Below are 8,316 nucleotides of genomic sequence, written 5' to 3'. Positions count from 1 at the left end.
CGCAAACCAATTGGACTAAGTGACGTAATTCTGCGCATACGACTCAAATGATGATGTTTTACAGTTTCGTTCAGGAACCATTCTGAGGCAATTTAAAAAGAATTTAAATAATTTTGAAGTGTGTTGTAACTGACGTAGGTGACGAAGTCTGCACATGGTCACATGTCAAAAAGAAAATCATTCATACAAAACTTGCGTCGTTACACTACACTAGTGGTACAGTTACGACCAAGCAGAAAACATCAGGTCGTAAACTTTGTGGCGTGCTTATGGGAAGAAATGTTTGATGGAGAGGAAAAACAACCAACACATTGTTGTGTGTACATATTAAGGCAACACATACAAAAATATCTGCACTTATATCCGTTACACTCTGTATAAGGGGCGATCAAAAAATTTCTGTTCGAAGGCTGTACAATCCAGACTCGGTACGCCAATCAAGCAAAATCGCCGTTAGCATCGAGAAAATCATCCTACCGATGCACTAAGTTGAAGACACCCGTTTGATAAAACAGTGTGTCCTACTGCGTGAAGACGTCCGTAACTACCAGCAGCACATCGTCGTCCGAGGGGAATAGTCGGCCCTTCAAGGCCTTTTTCAAGGAATCGGAGGTGTGATAATCGCATGGGAAGAGATGAAGACTATAGTGCAGGTGCTCGAATGTCTCCCAATTGAGTTGGCATATTTATGGGTTACGACATTTGCGATATAGGGGGACGTATGTTACCACGAAGCAGCAGCACCCCTTTTTGCACGATTCCTCAAAAGTGGTTTTTTACAGACATGCTGCCCCATAACATTCTACATTTGCCGATGGATGTGTACCACTATTTGATCTTTGGCAACTAAGAAAAGAATGATAGTGTGTTGGTCCTGTTTAGATGCATTAGGTAACAACGTTGCCATAGTTCACATTTCCGCAAACACATCGGAAAGACTCGAATGTCAACAAATCCCTTGCCTACATGTTGACACTTATATATTATATCACGCTACATTGCCTATACACTGCAGCAACACTCTCAAACAGAAAATTTTTGATCGCCCCTTATAGTTAACAAAAGGGCTAACTCAGCCACAAATTCAGTATAGAATCTGATAGAAATTCCATTGGGCCCTGGAACTTCGTTTAATTTTGATGTATCTCAACATCACTAACACTTATTTCGCTTGTCTTTTCAGTGGTATCAGGATTCAACTGGGGCAACTCTCCTGGGTTTCCCTTTGTAAATAAACAATTGAAAACAAAATTAAGCACCTATATGGTTTTGCTTTGCTAAGCTAAATTTCAGTCCTTATATCACCCATGAGTGACTGGACGATGACTTAGCGCACAAACACCCTTTGCATACGACCACAACTTCTTTGGGGGTCTGTAAAAGATCATAAGGTTCAATATTCTGGTACAGTACTCATTGAAGGCTTCACGCTTTGCTCTCTTTGACAGCCAAACATGTTTCATTTAGCATCTGTCTATAGCCCTATGCCTTTTATACCTATTGTGCAATAGTCTGTGTTTCTTTAGAAGTTTCTTTAGAAGTTTCTTTACAATGACTGTATGTGTAAACCACAGAGGACCTCTCCCATGATGTACTGTTCTGCTGGGTACACATCTATCCAGAGTTTGGTCAACTATTCTTTTAAACTTGATCCATAGTTCCTCTACATGCTCTCTTGTCTTGTGCTGAAAGTTTTAAGTTCCTCATTGAGAGATGACACTACTCCTTTATTTTGTTGATTTAGTTGCCCATTGTACTTTGTAAATATTGTTGCTACAATAGCCTCATGTTCACTGATACCAGTTTTGATGTGGATATTCTCAAACAGGTCAGTTCTATTTGTTGCCATCAGATCCAATATATTTCCATCACGAGTAGTATTCTGAACTTATCGTTCCTAAGTAGTTTTCAGAGAAGGCATTTAGTAATGTTTCACAGGATGTCTTGTCGCGCCCACTACTAACAAAAGTGTAATTTTCCAAATTGATTGTTGGATGATTCAAACCTCCACTGATTATTACAGTGTGATTGGAGAACTTACAGACAAATGAACTGAGTTTTTCTTTGACCTTTTCAGTTACATCAAGAGATTAGTCTGGTGGGCGATAAAAGGATCCATTTATAATTTTATGCCACCATTGATACTGAGTCTCGCCCACAGTCTCACACGCAGCTCCAACTTTTATCTCAGTTGATTGAGTTTCTTGTCTACTGTGACAAATTTACCACCTCCTTTTGCATTAGTCTATTCTTTTGATATACACACAAATTTTCCCCAAAAATATCACTACTGTCAACTTCAGATTTTAGCCAGCTTTCTGTACCTAGCATTGTGTGAGCTTCACTGCTTTTCAGAGGCGCTTCAACCTCTGGCACTTTGTTGCGAATACTTCGACAGTTAACTCCTAGGATTTTAATACTTTCGGCTTTTGGGGACTTTACTTTGGATCTTGCACTAAAACTTTCTGGTCTCCTACAGCTGCCATTAAGGGGTTGGTATCTGGTTCCTCGTTCACTCCAGATGAAAATTCGGCGAGAATCACTGTTCAGACTATACCTGGACTCGTCCGTGAACACAACCTGGGACCACCGTTCCAATGACCATGTACTGTGTTCTTGACACCAGGCTTTACCGGCTCTCCTGTGATCAAGGGTCAGTGGAATGCACCTTGCAAGTCTCCGGGCGAATAAACCATGTCTATTCAGTCGTCTGTAGACTGTGTCTGGAGACAACTGTTCCAGTGGCTGTGGTAAGGTCCCAAGCAAGGCTACCTGCAGTACTCTGTGGCCGCCTGAGGGCACTGATGGTGAGATATTGGTCTCCTTGTGGTGTTGTACACTGTGGACGTACCGTACTATAGTGCCTGGACACGTTTCCTGCCTTCTGGAATCGTTGCCATAATCTTGAGATCACACTTTCTGGCACACGGAGGGCCCATGCTATGATCTGCTTTGTTTGACCAGCCTCCAGTCGCCCTAGTATTCTACCCTTCATAACGTCATAAATATGTGTTCTTTTAGCCATTTTTAACACACACAGTCACAATTAGCATGTCTGAAAACGTCTGCACACTTACTCGCTGCACTGTACTTTGACATTCACCAACACACCTCTGCGTATGTGGACTGCTGCCAGTGCCACCGTGCGACGACTGCTGGTCAAATGCACCGCATGGTCATACCCCGAGATGATTTAAACCTGCAGATCGTCCACCAGAGCGTTGTTTCACCATATATCAGCATTATCCTTAATTTATGAGCATGGGTGTGTATACTCTCTGATGATGGAACAAGGAATTATTAAAAAAAAAAAGATCTGTGACATTCACAAGCGTAACACAAGACAGGGGAAAAGTTTCCATGAAGGCTCCGCAATGGTCTCAAGTCTATAGAGGAGTAACTGAGTCAGGAATAAAAGTTTATAACAAGTTTATCAATATACAAAAAGGAAATTAATTACATACAGATGTAAAAGCAAACTAACAAATTCCTGAGAGAACAAACTTATTGTAAAATGAATGAATTCGTATAGTAATAAGCCAGCCTTTTGAGTAAAAAAAGAGGAACCCACATACATTTAAAAATAGAACTCTTAAAGAAAATTTTTACTTATGGCATGAGGACAAAATTGTATATTCCTAACATACATTATAATAATAAAATGTAAATTTATTTATATCGTAGGTTAAAATGTGTGTTAACATTTATTCTACGCCCATTAAGTATTCACTTGAACTTAAATATGTGATGAAGATAAAAGCTTTGTATTTTAATGTAAATCATAATGACAAAAAGTAAATTTACTTATTTATTTGTGGCACTGGGATAAAAATTTGTATTTCCATTCATTCTGCTATTTCAGACATTCACTTGAACTTACACCTGTAAAATGCAGGTTCTAATATTGTCCGCAAGCAATCATTCATAGAAAATAAATATTTGTATGGCATATAAAATGCTCACTTAATTTTGTATTAATTCACTTGACTTGTCCTATATTACTAGTACACCTGTGTACAATATGTAATCGACAGGACCAAATAAAAACCAAATTCAGTAAAAGAAAATCGTTCAAGTGGCGAGTCTTTCTATGACCAATAGACTTGTGAATTGATGTTGCACAACATGTCAAAGTAGATGGTGTCTACATAACAATCTTTGATGTAATGCAAGATATATACCGACAGTATTGAACAAGAGCAACAGACTGAAAACCAATCAGCTAATGCATTTTCGAATATGCAAAGACTTAAAACAGGGGTTTTGTAGTTCTGTTTCTGTTGTGTGAACCAAGTTCTTATGTATTTTTGTTAATAACTAGTGAGTATGTATTACCAACAACACTAATAACATTACTTTCTGTTGCAGTTTTGTGTCAACATTTGTGCAGGCTTGTTATCCTTCTAACAGTTTAACCTATGTTTTACACAACATGCTGCATGAATGTATGGTACTTTTCTTAACATTTATTTTTCATGTAGTAGTGCAGAATATGCAAGTATACATTTGTTTGTAATTATGAGCAATAAATTAATCCCCATTTGTTTCACAATGCGCCTATTTCCTTCCGAGTTTCTACCTTTTTCAACACACTTTTGTATTCTGGATGGATGGCAGGTATTCTACGGAAATAAGTCTGGATATACAAAAATGACTTATTTCCCGGTTTCTTCCACCACACCGTCAGCAGACACTGTAGAAAATGTCATGCTGCATGCTGCAGACAAGCACGTGCGCCCGCCTTCTGTTTGACCATGTCGATATGGCCCAATTTGAATAATACAATGTACGCGGACATTGTTCACGCGAACTGCCCACTCTCTGACTGAGCCTTAACGTTTCCATCTGACAGACGCATCACCAGCAAGAGTCAATGAACTCACTTCCTGAGAAACTGCATACGGATTTGGAATTTAATCCAGGACATAAAGGCAGAAGGAAAATTGTCAACACAGCATAGCATACCTGAACGGTTACCCATCAGTACTGGCCACGCCCGACGGCGCGTAATTGATCTGACCGCAATGTGTGTGTAAACCGCGGCACTGCCATTGACTACTGCTTGTATGTCATAGAGACACAAGGCAGCAAAGTAAGACACGACAGGCATCATGTCACTTTTACTGATCCATAGCCAAGAGTCTGGAACAGTCTAAGAGACATTCTTGGCATTTGGGGGTAATTATGTCCACGATTGAAATTTTGGGTTAACGGCCAGTTTCAAGTGCTATAAATCATCCTTCAGCACATGTCATGCAGGAACCTACACACTCCATTTGATATTTTTCTGTCATTTTCCATACATATGTCAAAAAACCAAACGGCATCGTTAGTTACAGATATTAGCAAATAAGGTATTCAATGCATTTTAAGAACATTCAAGAATATTAGAGATATTATGCATCCAATTAAAAGGCAGCTTTGGTCTCGATGTTCCTGGAATATATAAAATTAATTGTAAATGCAGTAACATTGGCCAGTCTATACCTACAATGTCAGACTACTGCACACAGCACCAATACTGCAGTAAATATCATAGTTTTAAGTCTGCAGTTGCCAAACACACCCTCACAATCTGACAACTGTGGGCATTCTGTCATGATTGAGCTAAGAAGTGCAATAACAGCTTTAATCCGGATAGTGGCAACACCTTTAGTGGTGACTGGATACGGGCACTCAGTGTCAAATGGTACAAAGAAAGAAGCTGAATTATCCACCATTTAACTGAATAAGAATCTCAGGGTCTAGTGAAGCAGGGGATACAACCCGTCGGCTCTGACCAATGACGTCATACATTACTCATAGATAATGTCTTCACTTTCAGCCATAGACAATAAAACAGTTCTGTGTTCAGGATAAGCGCTACCATTGTACATTAAAATAATAGAATGTGATCCTAAAAGAGATCGCTACATATTGCTCAAACTATTCTGTGTGTGCATTTATTTAAATAATTGGTTGTTCGCAATTCATTCGGTACTTCATTTCATTCTTAGTGATCTTGAGGTAATTTGGATTATTAGTTTCTTATTTTAGGATAATTTTTAGTATCTCATTTTCGTTTGTAGGTATGGATTTATCTATTCCGATGAACCTGGATGATTTGAGAGAGACTATGTGAGTAGACATGTTGGCCACGATTTGTTTTTTAGAAATGTGTGGTCTCGTTGCCGAGTATGTTCGATGTCGTGAGTGAGGCGAACATATGCGCCTCACAAGTGTACATGCGCCATACTCACGACTTTTTCGTATGGCGCTGCAGCAAAGACCGGTTGTGGCAATCCATTAGACGAGGGACGTGGTTCGAAAAATCTAAGCTCGCCTTGAGAGGCATTATGAAAATCACGTACTGTTGTTGTTTGAGATATCCTGTGTGGCCATGAATGTTGTGTGAGTAAGCGTACAGTTGTGGACTGGTACTCTTTTTGTAGGGAAGGTTGTGGGGAATAAATGAAATATATGGGGCCGTTGGAGTGGCCGGGTGTTATGGTCGGAATTGACGAGTCACATTTTGGTGTCCGCAGCTCGTGGTCGTGCGGTAGCGTTCTCGCTTCCCGCGCCCGGGTTCGATTCCCGGTGGGGTCAGGGATTTTCTCTGCCTCGTGATGACTGGGTGTTGTGTGATGTCCTTAGGTTAGTTAGGTTTAAGTAATTCTAAATTCTAGGGGACTGATGACCATAGATGTTAAGTCCCATAGTGCTCAGAGCCACATTTTGGCAAAAGGAAGTACAACAGGGGGGAACCTCCGGTGGGATTGTGTGTTTTGGGGGTGGGGGGGCTGTTGTTTCAGGTCAAGAGTGTGACGATGTAGTGTTTAAAGTAGTACTTAATCGAAGGGAGGACGTTTTGGTCAGCTTAATTGAAGATCACTGCTATGATGAAAACTAAAACTTTCAGTCGATACTATTAGCATCGAAGGCGAAAAAAAAAAAAAAAAACAACTGATCCCGTAGTGAAGTACTGGATACAAATTGTATATGTGTCGTCTTATTGCCTCTTCGCGTAGTTCAAATGTAACGTACGCCCATTTCCACGTTTTCGTTAGCAGTGTACACATACACAGGTCAAGGGAAGTATGGGATACAAATATTATGTACGTAGCTCCTTCTGCTATCGGTAGTACTACTATCTACGTAAGAACAGACTATTCGTGGTAGCAGAGGCGAAAGAAACAACACATGTAAAATTTGTATCCCGTGCTTCAGTTGAGCTATTTAGTTCAACTGAACAACAGGAAATTAATGCTAACGAAAACGAAGAAATCGACGTAAGCTAAACTTGTATCCCGTACTGCAGTTACCCAATATAATTCGAATGAGGTTCGAGATACAACCAATATATATGTGACATGAGGTATTCTATGCTATCAATATTTCCATCCATTTTTTCCCCTTCATTTTCCACAGAAATAATACGATACAAACACGCGCTATCCTTAACGTGAAAATACTACTTGTCTTGATATATATCAACTATATTTTTCGTCTCTCGTATTCCTTTGTTTTTGAACAGCCTTGTCAGTTCTTTCATCTGTGTAATAAATGCTCTCTGGCCAATTCTGACGTCCTTGGTCAAAACCGACGGGCTGTATCCCCTGCTTCACTAGACCCGAATCTCAACTAATAGTCCTCCATCACAGCCATCACTACAATTTCTGATAGCACATGGAAGTTCCAGGCTTTATGATGTCCACATAACATACCGTAATTCAACCAACTACATATAAAAGTTTCACATGTCCTTTTAGTACGGCTGTTCTCCAGACGGTGAGCATCGTTGAAAGCTTGAGTTTAGGAAAAAAAACTCAGATGGGAAGAAACCTGTGAAACATTATTCAAGAGTTTCTGCACGCGCGCACACACACAAACTTTGGCAGTTTCCGGTGATAGAGGGAACAGTCTGTGGTGGTGGTGTTGTGCAAGACTCACACTGCCCCTTCATTAGTGAACTTACGCGAAGTTGTTCTTTTTTTAAAAAAAATGGCTCTGAGCACTATGGGACTTAACATCTGTAGTCATCAGTCCCCTAGAACTTAGAACTACTTAAACCTACCCAACCTAAGGACATCACACACATCCATGCCCGAGGCAGGATTCGAACCTGCGACCGTTGCAGTCGCGCGGTTCCGGACTGAGCGCCTACAACTGCTCCGCCATCGCGGCCGGCTGTTCTTTTCAGGATGGCTGACTGCGATAGTCTGCCTCACTTCTTCTCCGAAGATGCTGTTTTGGAGGAATTTTCTCTACTCTTAAGTAACTCCGTACACTCGAGATACTGTGAACTCAATCCCACTATACACAACACACAACAGTTTT

Source organism: Schistocerca serialis, chromosome 4 (assembly GCF_023864345.2).
Source record: "Schistocerca serialis cubense isolate TAMUIC-IGC-003099 chromosome 4, iqSchSeri2.2, whole genome shotgun sequence".
In the NCBI taxonomy this organism is placed as follows: domain Eukaryota; kingdom Metazoa; phylum Arthropoda; class Insecta; order Orthoptera; family Acrididae; genus Schistocerca; species Schistocerca serialis.
This window is presented reverse-complemented; position numbering follows the sequence as displayed.